This window comes from Sardina pilchardus, chromosome 4 (genome assembly GCF_963854185.1).
Source record: "Sardina pilchardus chromosome 4, fSarPil1.1, whole genome shotgun sequence".
NCBI lineage: Eukaryota > Metazoa > Chordata > Actinopteri > Clupeiformes > Clupeidae > Sardina > Sardina pilchardus.
The window spans coordinates 4,251,760-4,275,664 of record NC_084997.1 but is presented as its reverse complement, the minus strand read 5'-3'; the positions used below and the strand labels follow the sequence as shown (position 1 = coordinate 4,275,664).

Below are 23,905 nucleotides of genomic sequence, written 5' to 3'. Positions count from 1 at the left end.
CTTCTATGTTCTCAATAGCTTTCTCTATTGCATCACTGTTCTTTTCATATTGTGACCTGTTCTTCTTGACAACAGAAACTACTCTCTCATTATAGTTTCTTCCAGGAAGACATATATAGCCTGATGTATAAAATGACTCATATGTTGGAAATCCTGTGGGTTTCAGTTGTGAATCTGAACGATAAGGGAGGTACAGTTTGAGCAATGTGCCATAGAACTTCTCTGGAGTCTTTTGCTCAGAAAATCGGGCATATCTGATAATGGCAGGCTTTCCTCTTGTTCGCTTTTGAATGAAGCCCATTTCATTTTGAAGTGGTAAAACCTTTTTTCCTTCTTTCTGCCTTCCATACACAACTCTGTAAGTGGAAGCAAACTCTGCCAAAAACATTGTTGCAAACTCTGGTGTATCTGGTCTGTTTTTGTATTTATCTGGCATTCCGGACATCCAAACATTCTCTGAATCAGGAATTCTGTTATTCAGGTATCTTAATGGGACACTCATTTTTAAAGCATTGTCATCAGTGGGTATAAATATCACATTTCGAGAGCAAGACTTCAGTTTCAAGCTACAGACTCGTGCAACAGCCTCTTGAACACTAACTTCTCTGTTTTTGGAGTATGCTTGCATGATTTGTTTCATTTCCTCAGTGTCAGAGGTATTGGATTGAGACGTGTCAGACACAACTGTTTTCAAATACTCACTCATCTCATGTTCAGCTTTGGAAATGTATGATAAGATGTACATCAGACAGGAATAAGGGTTCAGGATGAACTGAATATCAATATTTGCATTCCAGGCCCTCAACAAATGCTCATTATAGCCATTTATCCAGCAGTCCTTTGGTTGACGTTTCATCACTAGCACACTGGACGTTGTTAATGAACTGACACAGTTTAGGTATTCCTCATAGCTTAAGTTGCATTGGGCAAGTAAATGTGGGATGCTTTCAAACAATGTTGTGGAATTATTCAGCAATTCCCATAAAGGCCTCAGTTTAGTTTTGGCTTCTTCAGGAGACATGGAAGAGCGGTCATGATCAGATTCATCGTCAGATTCGTCCATGAGCTCTGCTGGCATGGGTCGTGTTATAAATGTGCTCTCGACAGGCTGTTTCGGGAATCCAAACCGACAGTGCTTATTTCCTTTCTTACATGACTTTGAGTGCCTTTTGCTGTGGGTTTGCACCTCTGTCACTATTTTGAAAAGCTCAGGGTCTGTATTTGGGTCAGGCAGCTGACATGTTATGTACTTGTCCACAAATTCACACACTCTCTCATCTGGGTCATCTTCAAATACAGGTGCGTTCTTACACCAAACCAACATATGTATATGAGGCGAACCTCTAGCTTGATACTCCACTCGAAAAAAGTAGTCAATGACCTCACCAATGGGTTGTGCTGGTGACAAAAGTAGGTGTCTGAGAAGTGCATCAACACGCTTGTCAAACATGCGCATGGTGGTGACAGGGTTGCTACGTAAGATCTCACATTTTGATGCCCAGTCAAGCTCAGAAAAGTCAACCTGCTCTCCTTGCTGTGCCTTTATTGTTTTTATGACCTCTGGCCATCTCATTTCAGCAGCACTAAATGTACAGAAGAATGTTGGGGTACCCAGCTGACGAAGCATTGCAAAGAGGTCTCTGAGTGTTCTTTCCCAGTATGCAGGAGTACCTCTCAAAGGTTGCATGAATCGTGTGGCATCTTTGTTCCGTATCAGTTTTTGCACTTCATGTTTATCTTGGAGCAATCTTGCAGTTATTTTGCGTCCATCTCTGGTCATAGGTTTTCCTTTACGCAGTTGAATAGACATAGAAGACTTTGCCAAATGCATTTCTGTGATAAATTGTGCAAAAAAAATATAATTGGAGTCGAGAGCAAATCGATTGTCAACACAAAAGAGACGTGCATTGAAATATCTGCTTGGTGATAATTTCATTGGTCTTTGTGTTTCATCCAAAGTGTTCATTCCAGTGGGGAACTGTACAGGGAAAGCCATTGCCTCTAGTTTGGGAACTCTGAAAAAACTCACTGGTCTGTTTCCTTCTGCTGGTGCCACAGTGAATATACCTTCACCAAATGTTATCATTTCCTGTGCAATATCAGCTGGCTGTAAGCATGAATCTATAGAGCATCCACCATTTTGTTGACTTATGTCCTGCTCAGAGTCAAGTGAATCCTGGTTATCATGTAACTCGTGGGTTTCATTATTAGGCTGATTGACTGCACTATTTGTCTCTGAATGTTCTGGGTCAGTAATGTCAAACTCTTCCACTGCATCAGTCTCCATTAGATCAACTTCCTCTACAGCATTGATGTCATTTTCATCTGCCAAGCTATTCATTCCATCCCCAAAAGGTTGTGTATCATCAGTTATGGTTATGCCCTTGTACTCTGAATGCATCTCTTTCAGTTTTGATAAGGCACGTAATACTTTGATCATGTCTACAGTTTGGAACTGATAATGCCCTGTATAGTTCATTCTTCTTTTCAACTTCACTTTCAAAAGCTGTGACTGGCTGTTGGGTCTAGGCAAAGCGTTGACTGTTGATTCTACCTCTGAAGGAACACACACAACTCCACCATGTATTAATTTCTGCTGGCCTTTTGGAAGACTGATTATTTTTGCAAATGGTATGTACCGTGCAATGATGTGCCTTTCAAGTATATTAAGATTACTGAGCTCTGGAGGAATTGGTGATAGCTCTAACATATTGTTTACTGCAATGGCTGGCATTTTCCCCATCTTTAAGTTTTCATCACAGCTGTAACAAATCCACTCTGTCTTTTCATCTGATGCACAACATGATTCAAGTGCACTGCACTGCTCGCTGCATGTATGTACATATTTGCCTGTTAAACATCGATCAACCATGCCTCGATTCTTGCGATAACATTCATGATTGCACTCTTTTACCTGGTTATAAAACAAAGCTCTGTGACACACTGTACACACAAAAGTAGGGCCGTTCTGTACATCCATTCGAAAAGATGTGATGGCATCATGCAAAATGGTGCTTTCTGTTTGTGTGGACTGTTGTTCAATCTCTTGCTCTGGTTGAAGTGTAGACAGGCGTGTAAGATGACGGTACTTGCGCTGTATTTTTAAAGCACACCGCATTTTGTTAAGTATTCTCTGGAAACTGTTATTTAGGCCCACATCTGCATTCTTCCTTTTTTGTACAGAACGATAATGTCTGAAGAAAGGGTCATTTCTGTATCTGTCAGTAAAAGTTTGTTTTGATTTCTGCCTAAAGAAAGGGTCAATTCTGTATCTTTCAGTAGTGGTTTCCTTTTTTTTCTGCCTGTATGATGGATCATTTGCATAGTGATTTTTCATGGTTAACTTCTGTCTTGAACGATAGGTTATATCATGGGCATAACGTTTCTGTATGTAAGCCTGTTGCCTTGATCTAAAATTCAAGTCACAGAAGTATCGGCTTTTGATGTATAACTTTTTGTTCAACTTATAGTCAGGTTCATGCATGTAACGGTCTCTGAGGTATGATTTTTTTTTGTGTTGAACACAGTTTGCATACCTCTTTCTTTCATATTCTATTTTTTTCATTCTGTTCTGTTCATAAAATTTGTGCTGTCTGATTCTGTTGTTCTCATTGACGGACATGTCCTTTTGTGTTCGGGCAGTTTTTTTGCGCCTGCGATCCTTACTACATTTAGTAAGTTTCACAGAAATGGCTGGAACATGGAACTCTGTAGTCTGAGAAGGTTGCACGATGTCAGTGTGGCTTCCTTGTTCATTACACTCAGATGTAAATAAAACTGGCATTAACTCATAAATCCATTCATCATGTGATTCAAGGATGGTCCAAAATGCAAGCAGGTGATCAATCATGTCATTCAAGTTGACAAAAGTCAACATCACAGCAGTACCATTGTTTGCTGGAAATCCATAAGGTGTTCTTGAGTGTGGATCAAAAAGTCCATATTTATCATTATGTCTGAACAAAGCTATTGTTAAGCAGCCTAAAGTTAGAAGTGCAAACTTTACATCATTTGACAAACAATGCAGTCTTTCAGAGAGCTGTAGGAAGTCCACACCATCAGGTCCATTTTGCCTTAGATTACCATACCGTGACAGGCACTTCTCAATATGATGCATTTGGCCATAGATCTCAACACTATCAGGTAATTCATCAAGAGCCAAGTGGTCATGTGCATTGCCCCTCATGCTCAACCTTTCCTGTACTTCACTGTACATCAAGTTACCTTTTTGCAAAATGTAGTCAAGATCATCACTGTTGAGCTCTGTTCGGTAGTGAAGTGTAGCAAGAAATACCAGGGAATTGCAGGTGCACTGCTTGTTACTGTTGTTCCCATATCTTACATCACCTTGGTAATGAGTTGCTTGAACACACGTGATGGCTCTCTGCTCCATGTTCATGCGGGAAGCACTAGTTACCTCATTAACCTGTTCTCGGTCATTCAAATCACTTTGGTCTAATGAAGACTTATGTGGTTCAACTTCAGAAAGGTCCAACTTACGCCAACGTCTCTTTTGAGCCTCTGAGCGACGGCCTTTTCTTCCCATGTTTCAAAATGTTACAAGCTAAATATAGTCTACTGGTCAAGTTTAGGTAAATCTAATATTGGTTGTACAAATTACTTGTTTATCACAGATTACACACTAGCGCATATACTCAATGTTCCACTCACAGGTTACTTTATCAACAGTAAATAGACAGTACAATGAGATCAAATGTATCCAAACAGTCTTTATTTCAGTGGCTTATTACAATTATTAGAGGTCCCAAAAATGAAGTGTACTTTGAGATTATCAGTTATATGCAGTACTAGGATGGAATGTCAAAGTCCTCACACAGCCCAGGTTCAGTCTTGTAGCACAGCTCAGGTGTAAGAGTAGATATACAACAGCAAAGACAACTTTGGCAGATATTATTTGAATATATAAACGTTAAACAGGTTATAAAGTTCACAGTAATAGTTCTCAGTATGGTTCCAAGTCTTTATATAGTTCAGAATATGTGCGTTAAGAAAGAATTCTTGTCAGAATTGTTTGCAGGTATGTTATGTTAAAGGATGCTGCTGTTTCAGAATGGGATTCAGCGTCTCAATATAATTCAAAGTAGTATTCAAAGGAGTATTCAGTTGCAAATGAGTATTCAAGTCTGAAATGAGTATTCAAATCTCACAGTATTCAAGTCTCAAAGAAGTATTCAAATCTCAAAGTATTCAAGTCTCAAAGGAGTATTCAAATCTCAAAGTATTCAAGTCTCAAAGGAGTATTCAAATCTCAAAGTATTCAAGTCTGAAATGAGTATTCAAATCTCAAAGTATTCAAGTCTGAAATGAGTATTCAAATATCAAAGTATTCAAGTCTCAAAGGAGTATTCAAATCTCAAAGTATTCAAGTCTCAAAGGAGTATTCAAATATCAAAGTATTCAAGTCTGAAATGAGTATTAAAATCTCAAAGTATTCAAGTCTCAAAGGAGTATTCAAATCTCAAAGTATTCAAGTCTCAAAGGAGTATTCAAATCTCAAAGTATTCAAGTCTCAAAGGAGTATTCAAATCTCAAAGTATTCAAGTCTCAAAGGAGTATTCAAATATCAAAGTATTCAAGTCTGAAATGAGTATTCAAATCTCAAAGTATTCAAGTCTGAAATGAGTATTCAAATATCAAAGTATTCAAGTCTCAAAGGAGTATTCAAATCTCAAAGTATTCAAGTCTCAAAGGAGTATTCAAATATCAAAGTATTCAAGTCTGAAATGAGTATTAAAATCTCAAAGTATTCAAGTCTCAAAGGAGTATTCAAATCTCAAAGTATTCAAGTCTCAAAGGAGTATTCAAATCTCAAAGTATTCAAGTCTGAAATGAGTATTCAAATCTCAAAGTATTCAAGTCTCAAAGGAGTATTCAAATCTCAAAGTATTCAAGTCTGAAATGAGTATTCAAATATCAAAGTATTCAAGTCTCAAAGGAGTATTCAAATCTTAGAGTATTCAGTTTCAAATGAGTATTCAAGTCTCAAAGGAGTATTCAGTATGAAAATGGTACAGAGTATAGTATGTACAGAGTATAGTATGTGCAATCAAATATGTTCTCAGGAAGTGTTCAGTTCTTGTCGTAAGTATGTTTGCAGGTAGGCGTTAGTGGGTTCTGTTGTATATGAGTGCAGTGCAGGGTGTGCAGACAAAGACAGGCACAGTGTCACACGTGACACTACTCTGGAAGAGCCGGTCTGGAACAAGCCTAAAATGGAAACAAAAAGAGAGAACACACAAGTTAGACACCATCATAAATAAGGTACACGGCAACATTGCTGCTTTGCTCGCTCCGCAGTGAGAGATAATGTTTATGTTTATGTAATGCACATGTTTATGTAAGCAAAACAAGTGTAGCAAACAGCATAGCTGGTCTAGCTGTAAAAATAATTCAAATTACATACCTGAAAAGTCTGCAGCACCACAAAAGACAGGATGGGAGTCTTGAGATTTTTTTTCTGTGGCAAAAATTGCCTCACCACAAGGAAAGGTGGAAATGGAGGGCGGAGATGGAGTCTTTAGAAAGACTATTGTTTTCTGTTGTGAATAAAGAAAAATGTGTGAAATTGTGACCAATGCTATAACTTTACAATGCAACACAATCACATTAATTTAACAAAATGCAGCACAACTTATTTGTGTGATCAAGTAGTATCAATAGGCTATATATGACTTGTACTTGGGCCACCCCTAGAAATATGTTTGTTTGCTGTAACATTTGAATCAGAAACATATTGGACCAGTAGGTTGATAGGCTACATATTTTTAGTTACAAGTCAAGTCCATTTGTGTGTTTTATCATCCTGTTGTCCATTGCCCATGTGCCTATAGAGGCTGGCAACATCTAGCCTACACTGGCCTTATCCTCTGCGTCCTAATTCAAGGCAACGTTGTCCAATTCATGGGTTTCATCAGGTCCCTTTCCACAGGTGTATAAAATCAAGCACATTGATTATCAATGCAGACTACATGGTGCTTGATTAATACACCTGTGGAAAGGGACCTGATGAAACCCATGAATTGTTTAACTCCATGCAGAGGCATTAACGCGTTGTCACCGACGCCAGCGTTTTTAATTGTTTTAAGGTCAAATTAGTGGAACTCTGATCCCCTTGGCGCTGACCATTAAACGTTGCTGCAGAGTTTGTAGCATAAATAAACTAGCAATAAGCTTATTTTCCGTTAAGGCAGTCTCTTGCAGTCTACGTTATATTAATGAATAGACTGGTGTATTTTTCGATGAGTGTTCGATGCGCTGTCGTGTCTACGTTCCACTATCGATAGTTTCCAAATGTCAGACATTAATTAGACGTTGTTTTCGACAATTCATAAATTCGAATAAAAGTGATGCTAATGAATGTCACACAAAGTACACGTCTAGTTGAAGTAGATAATAGCGAGACCGACAGTTACCGTTAGTTAGCTTGCCTATGTTAGCTACCAAACGTCATTGCTTCAGGTAGCTTCTAGCAGGCAATGTAGCTAGCAGCTAGTGCTAGCTACCGTTAATCACGATAATTTCCCAAAGAGCAGACTTTGAGTCAGCTATGCTACTACCCTACCAATTGTCGGAAACAATTCGTAAACATTGTCTTTGAACAACACATACGTCGAATAGAAGTGATATGACAAGGAACACTTCACAACGTAGGCTTACAAGTCTAGTTAAGTAGCTAGTTGTTAGCGTTAGCTCGAAAGATAACGTTAGCAGAGCCCGTCTATGAGACATTCTCTGACGTTAGCCAGTTACCAGCATAATTTAAGATACAACGAACGCTGTTAACCATACCAAAATACATTTCGTGTTAACGTTAAGCAAACAAAACTTACTTTGGAGGTAATGTGAAGAGTCACGGTAACTTCAGGTCGAAGAGAAGACTTGAAGGCTCAGTAGCAGCAAGTGCAACACGAATGAGGCGTCTGTCCATAGATATAGGATATATGTCTATGCGTCTGTCTGTTAGCGGGTGTCTATGTGAAGCAAGCACGCGACTGAGTTACGTCATTGGGTGCCTGTCATTGCCATAGTCTTTTACATCCTCCCTTCCTTCCTCGGTCCAGAGAGGGTTAAAGCGAAGTTAGTAATGAAGGATCTTTGCTCGGTCCTCACTGACCTAAATAAAGAATGATGGGGCGGCAACAAAAGCAATGTTATAAAACTGAATGTAGCAAAATAATATCATTAGGCTATATTTACCTCCGCCAATACACTCTGATACACTGCTTTACATTATTTTGAAAGTAATTGCACTATTAATTTTGGCCAAAACCCTACATAGGCTATGGTTCCTTTAAGATAAACAAAATAGTAGAAAATTAAATAAACAACAACAATACTAGGCTAATAATATAAATGATAATAGTATTATAGTAAAGTAAAATAAAATAAAACCAGCAATCAAAATTATGCAGTTTAAATAGACATAAAGAAAAAAACATAGGCCTACCGGTAGGCCTAGGGTATTTCAAAATGCACTATACCATAGTGTACACAATACAATAATCAAATCAAATTTAAGGCTGAACACAAATAAACAAGGAACATTATCAGGGAATATTAAAGTCTAAGGAAAAAGAGAAGCTTTTAACATGGATTTAAAATAATCAATAGTACGGATGGACCTAATTTGGCTAGGGAGACTATCCCAGAGCCAGGGAGCAGAAATAGAAATGGCTCTATCACCTCTAGTTTTAAATCTAGATGAAGGAAAAGAGAGGTGTTGGGAAGAAGATCTGAGTGACCTACAAGTAGGCTATAGTAAGGACTTAATAGGTTGCAGGTGTATTGTGATGCTCATTCATGTTTAAAAACAAATGTTTTACCTTGATTTATGTTTTATTATGATCTTTATTATTACTCTTTGCCCATCTATGCTCTTATCTGTTTTTACCTTGATTTATGTTTTCTTTTTATGTTTTATTATATTTATTATTACTCTTTGCCCATCTAGGTTCAGGTTCAGGTTACTTTATTGGTACCCGTGGGTAAAGGTTGCAGTTAGAGAGAGTGGTTGCTAAGGGTGATTGGTGGTAAGATGGTTGCTAGGGTACATATGGTGGTTGCTATGCAAAATAGATTGGTTGCTATGCTAGTTGCTAGAGTGGTTGCTAGGTTGTCATGACACTGGTGGTTCCTAGGTAGTTGCTAGGGTAATTAAAGTGGTTGCTAGGGTAGTTGTGATGGTTGCTGTAGTAATTCAAGTGCTAGACTGGTTACTAGGGCAATCATGTTGGTTGCTATAATGGTTGCTAGCTTGCAACTGTGGAATTGGTTGTTAGACTGTTGCTAGGGTATCTGGCAATTATAGTGGTTGCTATGGTGGTTGCTAGGTAGGTGGAGCTTTAATATAGTTGGCTGGAGGCATAGTTGATGATAAACAGTTAAAATGGTTGAACAGTTAAATAGTTGAGTTGTTTAAATGGTTACATTATTTAATAGTGAATAGAAACAGTTTTGGTTTGGTTATGCTAACTATGCTAACAGATTATCTTCGTAAGATTCGCTAGGTTAATCATGTTGATTGCTATTTTAGTTGCAAGGTTTTAACTGTGAAAGTGGTTACTAGGCTGTTGCTAGAGTATCCATGGAATCAGGAATAAAGAAGTTACTGCAGTATAATCACGTTGCAGTATAATCACGTTGGTTGCTAGGGAAACTGTCTCCTGTAATGGTTGCTATGTTGGTTGCTAGGTACATGGAGGTTTCATGTAGTTGACTGGAGGCATAGTTGATGATAACTGACAGTTGGAATGGTTGAACAGTTAAATAGTTGAGTAGTTTCAATGGTTAAATGATTTGATAGTCTATTATTGCAGTGAGGACTTTTATTTTGAAACAGTTGTGGACAGAGGAAACAATTTAACTGGCTTTGAGAGCCAGATTGTATGCTTATGGTGCCTTCATGTGCTATGGTAATTATGGTAAATACCAAAAGCCGAGGTCAAAAATGCACATGAACACCATCTCATGTGGTATTTTCCACTGGGCAACTCGTAGAATATTTTGATGGACGAGTTGCCGAGATGAGATAACCTTTGACATTTTCAACATGGCGGAGAGCAACGGAAGAGTTGTGAATGAAAGCATTGTTTACTACTAAACATTTTTTGCTACTGTTAGCAGATATTTTTTGTAGCCTATAAAATGTTGTGTCATTGACAATTGTAATATAACGCTTTAACACTCAGTGTACATTTTTAAAAAGCTGTTGGTTTGGTGTTACCTACCCAGAGCGATATGCTAGCTAGTGATGAGCGACAGGCAATTTACTCATTTCCTATCAGTACGGCAACAAAGCACTTGAACACAACACACTGGTAACTACCAGTTCACAAATGGAAAATATCATCTTTTCCATAGCACGTGAATGCAGCATTAAAGCCTGAGACAGAAGGTGCCTCTCATGCAGCGTTTAAGCGTCCCCTCTCGCTCTTCGGGCCTCGATCCTCACTGATCTACATAAAGAATGATGGAGCGGCAACAATGGGATAGTCTAGCCCTTCTTCTATCTTTCTTTGTGTAGATCATTGAGGATCGAGGCCCGAGGAGCGAGGGAGGACATATAAACGCTGCTTGAGAGGCACCCACAGTAAATACTTGTATGTAGATAGTCTAATTAATGTTGATAGACAGAATGTTTAATGGATGTTGATAGGCAGATTGTTTAATAGATATTGATTGACAGTTTAATGGGTGGATGAGTGAATGGTCTGAAGAAGATGAATGGATAGAAGGTTGGATGGAATGTGCCTTATATTGTTAAGAGAGACACTGATACAGCTCTCTGAGAGTAGTTGATACAGGTGTAATCAATTTAACTGGCTAGTCTTAAGACAGCCAGAGACTGTATACTTAAAGTCTGAGACAGAGTAAATAATTTAAAAGTTGAATGTAGATAGTCTAATTAATGTTGATAGACAGAGAGTTTAATGGATGTTGATAGACAGTTTAATGGGTGGATGAGTGAATGGTCTGAAGAAGATGAATGGATAGAAAGTTGGATGGAATGTGCCTTATATTCTTGTAGAATGGAGAGACACAGCTCTCTACTGAGAGTAGTGGATACAGATACAGGTGTAATCAATTTAACTGGCTAGTCTTAAGAGAGCCAGACACAGAGCTTGCTTACTTTGCTTAAAGCCTGAGACAGAGTAGATTGTTTAAAAGTTGAATGTAGATCGTCTAATTGATGTTGATAGGCAGACTGTTTAGAATGGGTGGATGAGTGAATGGTTTGAAGAAGATGAATGGATAGAAAGTTGGATGGAATTAGGAAGACTTATGTTGATACAGTTGATACAGGGGAACAGAAAATGTAGTCTCAAGAGAGCCAGTGTATGTGTGAGAGAGAGAGAGAGCTGCTGCACCTGGACTGGCCACCTGGCGTAAGATTCTAATTGCTGCCGTGATGTCATAATGAGCAATGTTAAGTCTATGGGGGAAATTGTAATAGTTTTTAACTAATAGTTTAAAAAGTATAAAAGTTACAAAGTTGAAAAATACAAAGCCCACATCGCGTAAGTAAGACCTACGCGTCAAAATTTGAATGGTGTTTCTACGTTAAGCGGTTGAAGCTGAATTGCGTGCGTTAGAAGAAGAATAATAAGAAAAAGCCTAGGAAGAACAGTACAGTGCATTTTCATGCACTGTAATAACTAGAAATGCAATTCCAAGGAATTACCAGTGCATGAAAATGCAAAAATAGATAGATAATGTAGATATGGTTACTAAGGTGTAGCTAGGGTAAACATGGTGGTTGCATAGTTTACAGAGAGTTGATAGTGTGAAGGTAGACAGTTTAAAGATGAAACATTCCAGTTCTAACTTAACTAATGATTTCTATTCATGTTAAAATGTTGATTAGCTAACTTAGCTAATGATTTCTAGCAGTTATGCTAAAAATGTTAATTATGCTAGCAATGCTAACTTTACTAACAATGCTAACCAGGTTGATTAGCTAACTTAACCGATGATTTCTAGCAGTAATGCTAAAAATGCTAACTATGCTAACAATGCTAAATTTGCTAAAAATGCTAACCAGGTTGATTAGCTAACTTAGTTGATGATTTTTTGCAGTTATGTTAAAAATGCTAACTATGCTAACAATGCTAACTATGCTTACCATGCTAACTAGCTAACTTGCTAGTGAGGACTTTTATTTTGAAACATTTGTTGCTAGGGTATCCATGGTGGCCACTATCAGGAAACAAGAAGTTACTGCAGTATAATCATGTTGGTTGCTATGGAAACAGTCAAAAACACTTAATTTTAATGGTTGCTATGTTGGTTGCTAGGTACATGGAGGTTTCATGTAGTTGACTGGAGGCATAGTGGATGATAACTGACAGTTGGAATGGTTGAACAGTTCAATAGTTGAGTAGTTTCAATGGTTAAATGATTTAATAGTGTATTATTGCAGTGAGGACCTTTATTTTGAAACAGTTGTGGACAGAGGAAGTAGTGAAACAGGATCTGTAGTCTTAATGAGATTGTATGCTTAAAGCCTGAGACAGAAGGTGCCTCTCAAAGCGTTTATGCGTCCTCTCTCGCTCCTCACTGATCTACATGAAGAATGATGGAGCGGCAACAATGGGATAGTCTAGCGGCCCTTCTTCTATCTTTCTTTATGTAGATCATTGAGGATCGAGGAGCGAGGGAGGACATATAAACGCTGCTTGAGAGGGACCCACAGTAAATACTTTAAAAGTTGTATGTAGATAGTCTAATTAATGTTGATAGATAGAATGTTTAATGGATGTTGATAGGCAGATTGTTTAATAGATATTGATTGACAGTTTAATGGGTGGATGAGTGAATGGTCTGAAGAAGATGAATGGATAGAAGGTTGGATGGAATGTGCCTTATATTCTTGTTAAGAGAGACACTGATACAGCTCTCTGAGAGTAGTTGACACAGGTGTAATCAATTTAACTGGCTAGTCTTAAGAGAGCCAGAATATCTTAAAGCCTGAGACAGAGTAAATAATTTAAAAGTTGAATGTAGATAGTCTAATTAATGTTGATAGACAGAGAGTTTAATGGATGTTGATAGACAGATTGTTTAATAGATGTTGATAGACAGTTTAATGGGTGGATGAGAGAATGGTCTGAAGAAGATGAATGGATAGAATGTTGGATGGAATGTGCCTTATATTCTTGTAGAATGGAGAGACACAGCTCTCTACTGAGAGTAGTGGATACAGATACAGGTGTAATCAATTTAACTGGCTAGTCTTAAGAGAGCCAGCCTGAGACAGAGTAGATTGTTTAAAAGTTCAATGTAGAGCGTCTAATTGATGTTGTTGATAGGCAGACTGTTTAGAATGGGTGGATGAGTGAATGGTTTGAAGAAGATGAATGGATATAAAGTTGGATGGAATTAGGAGGACTGTTGTGCGCAGAGGATACAGGGGAACAGAATATGTAGTCTTCAGAGAGGAGCCTGAGAGAAACTGACAGTTGGTGCCCAGGTGGCTGACCAGCTGGGGTAACATTCTAATTGCTGCCGTGATGTCATAATGAGCAATGTTAAGTCTATGGGGGAAATGGTGATAGTTTTTAACTAATAGTTTAAAAAGTATAAAAGTTACAAAGTTGAAAAATACAAAGCACATATGGCATAAGCAAGACCTACGCAACAAAGTTTGAATGAAGTTTCTACTGTAAACGGTTGAAGCTGAATTGCGAGCGTTAGAAGAAGAAGTTTAATAATAACTAGAAATGCAATTCCAAGGAATTACCAGTGCATGAAAATGCAAAAATATATAGATAGATAATGTAGATATGGTTACTAAGGTGTAGCTAGGGTAAACATGGTGGTTGCATAGTTTAAAGAGAGTTAATGTGTGAAGGTAGACAGTTTAAAGGTTAAACATTCCAGTTGTAACTTAACTAATGATTTCTAAAAGGTATGTTAAAATGTTAACAATGATAACCAGGTTGATTGGTTTACTAAGCTAATGATTTCTAACAGTTATGGTAAAAATGTTAACAATGCTAACTATGTTAACAATGCTAACCAGGTTGATCAGCTAACTTAACTAATGATTTCTAACAAAAATGTTAAAAATGTTAACTATGCTAACAATGCTAACTATGCTAGCAATGTTAACCAGGTTGATTAGCTAACCTAGCTAATGATTTCTATCAGTTATGCTAAAAATGCTAACTATGTTAACAATGCTAACTATGCTAACCAGGTTGATTAGCTAACTTAGCTAATCATTTCTAGCAGTTATGTTAAAAATGCTAACTACGTTAACAATGTCAACTATGCTAACAATGCCAACCAGGTTGATTAGCTAACTTAGCTAATCATTTCTAGCAGTTATGCTAAAAATGCTAACTATGCTAACAATGCTAACTATGTTAGCAATGCCAACTAGGTTGATTAGCTAACTTAGCTAATCATTTCTAGCAGCTATGCTAAAAATGCTAACTATGCTAACCATGCTAACTAGCTAACTTGCTACTGAGGACTTTTATTTTGAAACATTTGTTGATAGGGTATCCATGGCTGCCATTATCAGGAATAAAGAAGTTACTGTAGTAAAATCATGTTGGTTGCTATGGAAACGGTCATAAACGCTTAATTTTGATGGTTGCTATGTTGGTTGCCAGGTACATGGAGGTCTCATGTAGTTGACTGGAGGCATAGTTGATGATAACTGACAGTTGGAATGGTTGAACAGTTAAATAGTTGAGTAGTTTCAATGGTTAAATGATTTAATAGTGTATTATTGCAGTGAGGACTTTTATTTTGAAACGGTTGTGGAAAGACGAAACAGGTTAACAGGATATGTAGTCTTCACAGAGAGTTGTATGCTTAAGCCTGAGAGAGAGAGGGCTGCTGCAGGTGGGGCTGGCCACCTGGCATAAGATTCTAATTGCTTAACGACCCGACTGTGACGTCATAGAGGCCAATGTTAAGTCTATGGGGAAATTGTTAATAGTTTTTAATTTATAGTTTAAAAAGTATAAAAGTTACAAAGTTGAAAAATACTTAGCAGCATGCCCCTATTGAAGACCTACGTTACAACGTTTGAATGAAGTTTCTAGGTTAAACGGTTCAAGCTGAATAGAAAAAATGAATTTGGTAAGCGGAATAATAATAAGAAGAAGAAGAAGCCTAGGAAGAACAGTACAGTGCATTTTCATGCACTGTAATAATAAGAAGAATAGGAAGAACAGTACAGTGCATTTTCATGCACTGTAATAATAAGAAGAATAGGAAGAACAGTACAGTGCATTTTCATGCACTGTAATAAGAAGCCTAGGAAGAACAGTACAGTGCATTTTCATGCACTGTAACTAGAAATGCAATTCCAAGGAATTACCAGTGCATGAAAATGCAAAAATAGATAGATAATGTAGATATGGTTGCTAAGGTGTAGCTAGGGTAAACATGGTTATGGAAGCATATGAGTTCCATAATTCAAATGAGAATGCATTCTGCAATATGCAATTCTAAAAGACATTACATTAGGCAATTGCTAATTCATTATGCAATTTAATATTACAATTTGCAATACTTTCTTTCAAACTGCATTTTAATATACAAAGTGACAATGCAATCATCAAATCAATTTGATTTATTTTGGTTAAAAATTTGAATAAACATGGATTGAATTGCATTCCATTTTGCCATGGTACTTTAGTCTCAAAATTCAAATGGCAATTAATTTTGCATTTCAATTTTCAATATTCAGTTTCATCTTTTAATTGTCAATTACTTTTGCAATGTAATGTTCAAAATTCAATGTAGAATTGAATTATTTTTTAATTTTTTTAATTTATTTGATTTTTTTTTAAAAATGTTTTTTAAAAAAATATTGAAAACATTTTGAATATTTTTTGGCAAAAAGTTTTGCCCGGTTTGCAGAAATAGCGCCCCCGTTATTGCATAGCACTTTGTCACGCTCTTTGTGTCTCAAAATTCAAATGGCAATGGCAAACGCGATTCCAAAACACTTTGCAATCTGTCAGTCTCCCATCACCCATGGCAGGAACTACGTCACGTCCATGTTTATCTCGCATTGGTCAGTCTTCTCTTTAAGGCGGGTCTTGGGCAGGGCGGCTGACGGCCTCCAGGTAGAGAAGATAACGTAAAAGAGAAATTGTCGCTGACACAGTAGCCTACTGTTGGAGGTGATGGGCAAGAACAGTCGCTCAGCTACTGAGGGAGGCAGGCGTGTGTGTGTGCGCGTGCGGAGACCTTGATCCGACCGTACGCCACCCCCTCCAGGAGCGTGTAACAGGGTGAAGCGTGAAAAATAGCACACAGGTAGCCAGGGGAGCTGATCGAGGGAGCTGGCAGCCCAGGGCCCTGGAGCTCATATCTGGGTGCAGCGTTTGCTCCTCTCAGCCCGGAGGACTGCTCCAGATTAACGACCATAGACAGTAAGATAGGCTACTGACAGGGCTAACACAGGGCTACTAACAGGGCAGGGCTGTTAATGACAGGGCAACATCGTTTCATTCACACTCAGGCACTCCTGGTCTGACCACGACCGTCCAGCTGCAGCCTGCACTGTCAGAAAGGAAGCGAGCCACGTCCTGAGATATCGATGGCTTTGCCCCAAACGAGGAACGTGCATCGTTCTTTTCACAAATACACCATATTTGTAAGCAAATAAAGTGGTTTACTTAAGATTACTCAGCGTTTTATCAACGTTTGGTCCGCGAAAATATTCTCGCTGCACCGGTAGGGAACCCGCCGTCATGTCATCCGGCACAAGCTTCCTTGGTACACTGCTGTCATAAGCATTACGGTTCCCCATTGACTCCCATTGATTCTGACAGTCAGAATCAATGGGAGTCAATGGGGAACCGTAATCCTTATGACAGCAGTGTACCAAGGAAGCTTGTGCCGGATGACATGACGGCGGTGGTAGGGAATCGGTTGCGAGACTCGGTGAGACGTGATCATCCCACTGGATTGTTGTTTGTACAAACATTCAACATCCAAAACTATAACTGAAAAACGTCAACATTGACGAATGTAATACATTTGTGCTACGTTATAAAAATAAAACGTAGACACCTATTAAAAGATGCACTTGCTAATTTGTGCTACATTCTTATCAACGATCAGTGAAAAACTACTTCCTCGTTTGGGGCAAAGCCATCGATATCTCAGCAAGTGACTACGCTTGCTTTCCGGTTCTGACCAAACGTTGATAAAACGCTGAGTAATCTTAAGTAAACCACTTTATTTGCTTACAAATATGGTGTATTTGTGAAAAGAACGATGTACGTTCCTCGTTTGGGGCAAAGCCATCGATATCTCAGGACGTGGCTACGCTTCCTTTCTGACAGTGCAGGCTGCAGCTGGACGGTCGTGGTCAGACCAGGAGTGCCTGAGTGTGAATGAAACGATGTTGCCCTGTCATTAACAGCCCTGCCCTGTTAGTAGCCCTGTGTTAGCCCTGTCAGTAGCCTATCTTACTGTCTATGGTCGTTAATCTGGAGCAGTCCTCCGGGCTGAGAGGAGCAAACGCTGCACCCAGATATGAGCTCCAGGGCCCTGGGCTGCCAGCTCCCTCGATCAGCTCCCCTGGCTACCTGTGTGCTATTTTTCACGCTTCACCCTGATACACGCTCCTGGAGGGGGTGGCGTACGGTCGGATCAAGGTCTCCGCACGCGCACACACACACGCCTGCCTCCCTCAGTAGCTGAGCGACTGTTCTTGCCCATCACCTCCAACAGTAGGCTACTGTGTCAGCGACAATTTCTCTTTTACGTTATCTTCTCTACCTGGAGGCCGTCAGCCGCCCTGCCCAAGACCCGCCTTAAAGAGAAGACTGACCAATGCGAGATAAACACGGACGTGACGTAGTTCCCGCCATGGGTGATGGGAGACTGACAGATTGCAAAGTGTTTTGGAATCGCGTTTGCCATTGCCATTTGAATTTTGAGACACAAAGAGCGTGACAAAGTGCTATGCAATAACGGGGGCGCTATTTCTGCAAACCGGGCAAAACTTTTTGCCAAAAAATATTCAAAATGTTTTCAATATTTTTTTAAAAAACATATAAAAAAAAAAAATCAAATAAATTAAAAAATTAAAAAATAATTCAATTCTACATTGAATTTTGAACATTACATTGCAAAAGTAATTGACAATTAAAAGATGAAACTGAATATTGAACATTGAAATGCAAAATGAATTGCCATTTGAATTTTGAGACTAAAGTACCATGGCAAAATGGAATGCAATTCAATCCATGTTTATTCAAATTTTTAACCAAAATAAATCAAATTGATTTGATGATTGCATTGTCACTTTGTATATTAAAATGCAGTTTGAAAGAAAGTATTGCAAATTGTAATATTAAATTGCATAATGAATTAGCAATTGCCTAATGTAATGTCTTTTAGAATTGCATATTGCAGAATGCATTCTCATTTGAATTATGGAACTCATATGCTTCCATACATGGTGGTTGCATAGTTTACAGAGAGTTGATAGTGTGAAGGTAGACAGTTTAAAGATGAAACATTCCAGCTCTAACTTAACTAATGATTTCTATTCATGTTAAAATGTTGATTAGCTAACTTAGGTAATGATTTCTAGCAGTTACGCTAAAAATGCTAATTATGCTAGCAATGATAACTTTACTAACAATGCTAACCAGGTTGATTAGGTAACTTAACCGATGATTTCTAGCAGTAATGCTAAAAATGCTAACTATGATAACAATGCTAAATTTGCTAATAATGCTAACCAGGTTGATTAGCTAACTTAGTTGATGATTTTTTGCAGTTATGCTAAAAATGCTAACTGCGCTAACTATGCTAACCATGCCACTATCAAGAAACAAGAAGTTACTGCAGTATAATCATGTTGGTTGCTATGGAAACGGTCATAAACACTTAATTTGAATGGTTGCTATGTTGGTTGCTAGGTACATGGAGGTTTCATGTAGTTGACTGGAGGCATAGTGGATGATAACTGACAGTTGGAATGGTTGAACAGTTCAATAGTTGAGTAGTTTCAATGGTTAAATAATTTAATAGTGTATTATTGCAGTGAGGACTTTTATTTTGAAACAGTTGTGGACAGAGGAAACAGTTAACAGGATATGTAGTCTTCTGAGAGACTGTATGCTTAAAGCCAGAGAAACTGACAGTTGGTGCCCAGGTGGCCAGCCACCTGGCGTAAGATTCTAATTGCTGCCGTGATGTCATAATGAGCAATGTTAAGTCTATGGGGGAAATGGTAATAGTTTTTAAGTAATAGTTTAAAAAGTATAAAAGTTACAAAGTTAAAAAATACAAAGCAGGCATGGCATAAGCAAGACCTACGCAACAACGTTTGAATGAAGTTTCTACGTTAAACGGTTGAAGCTGAATTGGCTGCGTTAGAAGAAGAAGTTTAATAATAACTAGAAATGCAATTCCAAGGAATTACCAGTGCATGAAAATGCAAAAATAGATAGATAATGCAGATATGGTTACTAAGGTGTAGCTAGGGTAAACATGATGGTTGCATAGTTTACAGAGAGTTGATAATGTGAAGGTAGACAGTTTAAAGATGAAACATTCCAGTTCTAACTTAACTAATGATTTCTATTCATGTTAAAATGTTGATTAGCTAACTTAGCTAATGATATCTAGCAGTTACGCTAAAAATGCTAATTATGCTAGCAATGCTAACTTTACTAACAATGCTAACCAGGTTGATTAGCTAACTTAACCGATGATTTCTAGCGGTAATGCTAAAAATGCTAACTATGCTAACAATGCTAAATTTGCTAACAATGCTAACCAGGTTGATTAGCTTACTTAGTTGATGATTTTTTGCAGTTATGCTAAAAATGCTAACTATGCTAACTATGCTAACCATGCTAACTTGCTAACTTGCTAGTGAGGACTTTTATTTTGAAACATTTGTTGCTAGGGTATCCATGGTGGCCACTATCAGGAAACAAAAAGTTACTGCAGTATAATCATGTTGGTTGCTATGGAAACGGTCATAAACACTTAATTTTAATGGTTGCTATATTGGTTGCTAGGTACATGGAGGTTTCATGTAGTTGACTGGAGGCATAGTGGATGATAACTGACAGTTGGAATGGTTGAACAGTTCAATAGTTGAGTAGTTTCAATGGTTAAATGATTTAATAGTGTATTATTGCAGTGAGGACTTTTATTTTGAAACAGTTGTGGACAGAGGAAACAGGATATGTAGTCTTCAGAGAGATTGTATGCTTAAAGCCTGTGGCCACTATCAGGAAACAAGAAGTTACTGCAGTATAATCATGTTGGTTGCTATGGAAACGGTCATAAACGCTTAATTTCAATGGTTGCTATGTTGGTTGCTAGGTACATGGAGGTTTCATGTAGTTGACTGGAGGCATAGTTGATGATAACTGACAGTTGGAATGGTTGAACAGTTAAATAGTTGAGTAGTTTCAATGGTTAAATGATTTAATAGTGTATTATTGCAGTGAGGACTTTTATTTTGAAACAGTTGTGGACAGAGGAAACAGGATATGTAGTCTTCAGAGAGATTGTATGCTTAAAGCCTGAGAGAGAGAGAGCTGCTGCAGCTGGCCTGGCCACCTGGCATAAGATTCTAATTGCCCTATTATGATGTCATAATCGCAATGTTAAGTCTATGGGGAAATTTTAATAGTTTTTAATTAATAGTTCAAAAAGTATAAAAGTTACAAAGTTGAAAAATACAAAGCTCCCATGGCCTAAGTAAGACCTACGCAGCGCAGTTTGAATGAAGTTTCTACGTTAAACGGTTGAAGCTCCATTAAGAGCGTTAGAAGAAGAATAATAATAACTAGAAATGCAATTCCAAGGAATTACCAGTGCATGAAAATGCAAAAAAAGATAGATAATGTAGATATGGTTACTAAGGTGTAGCTAGGGTAAACATGGTGGTTGCATAGTTTACAGAGAGTTCATAGTGTGAAGGTAGACCGTTTAAAGCTGAAACATTCCAGTTCTAACTTAACTAATGATTTCTATTCATGTTAAAATGTTGATTAGCTAACTTAGCTAATGATTTCTAGCAGTTGTGCTAAAAATGCTAATTATGCTAGCAATGCTAACTTTACTAACAATGCTAACCAGGTTGATTAGCTAACTTAACCGATGATTTCTAGCAGTAATGCTAAAAATGCTAACTATGCTAACAATGCTAGATTTGCTAACACTGCTAACCAGGTTGATTAGCTAACTTAGTTGATGATTTTTTGCAGTTACGCTAAAAATGCTAGCTATGCTAACAATGCTAACCATGCTAACTAGATAACTTGCTAGTGAGGACTTTTATTTTGAAACATTTGTTGCTAGGGTATCCATGGTGGCCACTATCAGGAATAAAGAAGTTACTGTAGTAAAATCATGTTGGTTGCTATGGAAACGGTCATAAACGCTTAATTTTAATGGTTGCTATGTTGGTTGCTAGGTACATGGAGGTTTCATGTAGTTGACTGGAGGCATAGTTGATGATAACTGACAGTTGGAATGGTTGAACAGTTAAATAGTTGAGTAGTTTCAATGGTTAAATGATTTAATAGTGTATTATTGCAGTGAGGACTTTTATTTTGAAACAGTTGTGGACAGAGGAAACAGTTTAACAGGATATGTGTAGTCTTCAGAGAGATTGTATGCTTAAAGCCTGAGAGAAACTGACAGTTGGTGCCCAGGTGGCTGACCAGCTGGGGTAACATTCTAATTGCTGCCGTGATGTCATAATGAGCAATGTTAAGTCTATGGGGGAAATTATAATAGTTTTTAACTAATAGTTTAAAAAGTATAAAAGTTACAAAGTTGAAAAATACAAAGCCCACATCGCGTAAGTAAGACCTACGCAACATAGTTTGAATGGAGTTTCTACGTTAAGCGGTTGAAGCTGCATTAAGTGCGTTAGAAGAAGAATAATAATAAAATGCCTAGGAAGAACAGTACAGTGCATTTTCATGCACTGTAATAATAATAAGAAAAAGCCTAGGAAGAACAGTACAGTGCATTTTCATGCACTGTAACTAGAAATGCAATTCCAAGGAATTACCAGTGCATGAAAATGCAAAAAAGATAGATAATGTAGATATGGTTACTAAGGTGTAGCTAGGGTAAACATGGTGGTTGCATAGTTTACAGAGAGTTGATAGTGTGAAGGTAGACAGTTTAAAGTTGAAACATTCCCAGTTCTAACTTAACTAATGATTTCTATTCATGTTAAAATGTTGATTAGCTAACTTAGCTAATGATTTCTAGCAGTTGTGCTAAAAATGCTAATTATGCTAGCAATGCTAACTTTACTAACAATGCTAACCAGGTTGATTAGCTAACTTAACCGATGATTTCTAACAGTAATGCTAAAAATGCTAACAATGCTAAATTTGCTAACAATGCTAACCAGGTTGATTAGCTAACTTAGTTGATGATTTTTTGCAGTTATGCTAAAAATGCTAGCTATGCTAACAATGCTAACCATGCTAACTAGATAACTTGCTAGTGAGGACTTTTATGCTAGGGTATCCATGGTGGCCACTATCAGGAAACAAGAAGTTACTGCAGTATAATCATGTTGGTTGCTATGGAAACGGTCATAAACGCTTAATTTTAATGGTTGCTATGTTGGTTGCTAGGTACATGGAGGTTTCATGTAGTTGACTGGAGGCATAGTTGATGATAACTGACAGTTGGAATGGTTGAACAGTTAAATAGTTTAGTAGTTTCAATGGTTAAATGATTTAATAGTGTATTATTGCAGTGAGGACTTTTATTTTGAAACAGTTGTGGACAGAGGAAACAGTTAACAGGATATGTAGTCTTCAGAGAGATTGTATGCTTATAGCCAGAGAAACTGACAGTTGATACAGGTGTAATCAATTTAACTGGCTAGTCTTAAGAGAGCCAGAGTGTATATTCTTGAAGCCTGAGACAGAGTAAATAATTTAAAAGTTGAATGTAGTCTAATTAATGTTGATAGACAGAGAGTTTAATGGATGTTGATAGACAGTTTAATGGGTGGATGAGTGAATGGTCTGAAGAAGATGAATGGATAGAAAGTTGGATGGAATGTGCCTTATATTCTTGTAGAATGGAGAGACACAGCTCTCTACTGAGAGTAGTAGATACAGATACAGGTGTAATCAATTTAACTGGCTAGTCTTAAGAGAGCCAGAGTGTAGAGATACCTGAGCCTGAGACAGAGTAGATTGTTCAAAAGTTGAATGTAGATCGTCTAATTGATGTTGATAGGCAGACTGTTTAGAATGGGTGGATGAGTGAATGGTTTGAAGAAGATGAATGGATAGAAAGTTCGATGGAATTAGGAAGACTTATATTGATACAGTTGATACAGGGGAACAGAAAATGTAGTCTCAAGAGCCTGAGAGAGAGAGAGAGCTGCTGCACCTGGACTGGCCACCTGGCGTAACATTCTAATTGCTGCCTTGATGTCATAATGAGCAATGTTAAGTCTATGGGAGAAATGGTAATAGTTTTTAACTAATAGTTTAAAAAGTATAAAAGTTACAAAGTTGAAAAATACAAAGCACATATGGCATAAGCAAGACCTACGCAACAAAGTTTGAATGACGTTTCTACGTTAAACGGTTCAAGCTGAATTGCGAGCGTTAGAAGAAGAAAAATAAGAAGAATACTAGGAAGAACAGTACAGTGCATTTTCATGCACTGTAATAAGAAACCTAGGAAGAACAATATAGTGCATTTTCATGCACTATAATAATAAGAAGAAGACCGAGGAAGAACAGTACAGTGCATTTTCATGCACTGTAATAATAAGAAGAAGTTGAAGACTAGGAAGAACAGTACAGTGCATTTTCATGCACTGTAATAATAAGAAGATGAAGAAGTTGAAGACTAGGAAGAACAGTACAGTAAAAAGCCTAGGAAG

At 37.7% G+C, this 23,905-nt stretch overlaps 1 long non-coding RNA gene across 1 annotated transcript; it reads right to left on the bottom strand.

Annotated features, from left to right (window-relative positions):
• Nucleotides 1-6,029: 6,029 nt before the first annotated feature.
• Nucleotides 6,030-7,927, bottom strand: LOC134078096 (uncharacterized). Its single transcript, XR_009938822.1, has 3 exons — nt 7,851-7,927; nt 6,425-6,557; nt 6,030-6,228 (listed from the first exon to the last, which is right to left on the bottom strand). It is a non-coding gene; the product is annotated as an uncharacterized LOC134078096 (long non-coding RNA).
• Nucleotides 7,928-23,905: the final 15,978 nt, after the last annotated feature.